The sequence below is a fragment of the Lactuca virosa genome, chromosome 2 (genome assembly GCF_052849685.1).
Source record: "Lactuca virosa cultivar CGN04683 chromosome 2, Lactuca_virosa_CGN04683_v6, whole genome shotgun sequence".
NCBI lineage: Eukaryota > Viridiplantae > Streptophyta > Magnoliopsida > Asterales > Asteraceae > Lactuca > Lactuca virosa.
In genome coordinates, this window is record NC_136427.1 from 119,462,667 (window position 1) to 119,465,145 (window position 2,479).

Here is a 2,479-nt window from a genome sequence, read left to right on the forward strand (position 1 = left end):
CACCTTCGGGTGTAACTGAACTCAAACTAAGGATTTGAGGAAGTTTTTCATAAAAGAAACAATTTTTCAAAAAGAGTAAAAGATTTTGAGAAAAGCGGGAGGAACAGTGTGTATGATCAGTTAGCGCCCGAACGGTGATTTCCCAAAATAACCTTACATTATGTGTTATGAGATATTATATGATATGCTATGTATGCTAGAGTAGGCTAGGTATTCATATTAGGACTAGAGTGGCCTGATTTGTGATGCCTTAGCCTAGGAGATTGTTGCTGCTATGAGATGCGTCGAGAGTGAGTAGGTAGCAGTGAGGAGATTATGAGGGGTCTACCGAAGGGTAGCCTGTGCTTAGCATGAAGTAGAGTACTTGTGATCTGGGATCCTAGGAGGAGGACTTGGGGTGAATGTTGATGCGGTATGGACGGTAGTATAGGGCCCGTACTACTGGAAACACCGGATCAGTGAGCAGTCCAAGTAAGAATCCTTAGGGTACTAAGGAACAAGTAGGGTTGAGTTATCAAGTGCAAGTATACTCAAGCGAGTATCTGATATTTTTATGTTGTATTTCAGAGACATCATGGTTTGGACACGCCACAGACTAGAGACCAGCGGCGTGAGCGACGAGGAGATTCGTCGGATGATCCACGAGGAGGTGGCTGCGGCTATCCGCGTAGAGATTCCAGAGATGTTTGGGTCTATCAAGACCACTTTGATTGAGACGTTCGATGAGAGATACGCTGCGATTACTGAGGCTGCAGCCGCTGCAGCTACTATAGCTGTTGCTGCTGCCAGACCTCAGGGGGGTGATTTGTTGCTGTTCTGGGAGTTCAGCAACACGAAGCCACCAGAGTTTGATGGGACGCAGGATCCGATTGTTGCGATGAGATGGATTTCTGACATTGAGGGATGCTTTTACACCTGTTCGTGTCCGGAGCATCTGAGGGTATGGTTCGCATTGAACCAGCTTCGCTTGGGAGCGAAGGATTGGTGGAAGTTTGTGACGGCAGATCTCACACTTACAGAGATTATAGCGGTGACCTGGGAGAGGTTCACCACCATGTTCAGAGACGAGTATGTTCCCCCGGTGGAGAGGGAATGGTTGGCGCAGGAGTTCTTCTCCCTCAAGCAGGGGACGGAGTCCGTGACTGTGATTACACGAATGTTTCACGAGAGGGCGTTGTTTTGCCCTGAGCACGTGTCTTCTGAGCAGGCACGCATGAGTCGATACATGAGTATACTGAGGAGGGACATTCGGGAGTTCGTGGCTAACTCGACATACCGGACATTTGTCGAGCTCCAGGCAAATGCTCGGAAGAGGGAGATCGAGATGGAGACTCAGGCCAGGGAGGAGGCCGGGTCTCAGAGGAAGGACAGGCGGCCGGTACAGTCTCAGCCGGCAGCCAAGCGGGCTAAGCCTGCCGATACGATATCTGGAGGCCAAAAGGGCCGCACTTATGGGAAGTGCGGCAAGGTACATGATGGAGTGTGTCGAGCAGGTGCTTGCTACAAGTGTGGCAAGGAGGGGCATACAGCCAAGGACTGCCCCAAGGGATTTATGGTTTGCTTTCATTGCAACCAGACGGGTCATCGGAAGGCCGAGTGCCCGTAGCTGTTACAGGGATCAGCCCAGGGATCTGCCCCTGCTACTGCACGAGCTACTGAGGGTCGGCCAGTGAAGGCCGAGGCACTGAAGGCTCGTGGGAGAGCCTTTCAGTTGACAGCGGAGGAGGTCCGTGCAGCGCCCGATGTCATGGCTGGTATGTATTCTTTCATTTATTTATGCTGAGTTTGAGATATTGTGCTTATATTATGGTATGCGTATGTACTTTTCTTGTGAGTTCTGTACCTGCTTTGGTGTTATTTGACTCGGGTGCGAGTCGATCTTTCGTGTATGTAGCGTTTAGTTAGCACATCAGTATCCGACGAGAGGCGTTGAGTCAACCTCTACGAGTTTCCATAGCCGTCGAGCGAGCGGTGTATGCTACTGATGTGATTTGAGGATGTGTACTCGAGATCTTCGGTGTTGAGTTCACGATAGATCTGGTCCCGATTACGATGGGGGACGTTTGCGTCATTGTGGGCATGGATTGGCTGAGCCGATTTGGGGCTGTTATAGATTGCGAGCGTCAGATGGTGATGATACGAGACCCTAGTGGGGGAGTGTTGACAGTATATGGCGAGGGTACCCGATGTGGGTCAGCATTTTGCTCGGCTGCCAGAGCGAGACAGAGTCTACAGCAGGGCTGCAGCGGGTTTGTAGCCTATGTGATGGATACACGAGTGGCCGCAGAGAGGCCGAGTTCGGTCGATGAGGTGCCGATAGTGCGGGAGTTCCCGGATGTTTTCCCCGAGGAGTTGTCGGGTGTGCCTCCCGAGAGGCAGGTGGAGTTTCGCATCGATTTGGTTCCGGGAGCGGCGCCTATTGCCAAGGCACCCTATCGCCTTGCGCGCCAGAGATGTAGGAGTTGTCCTTGCAGCTTCA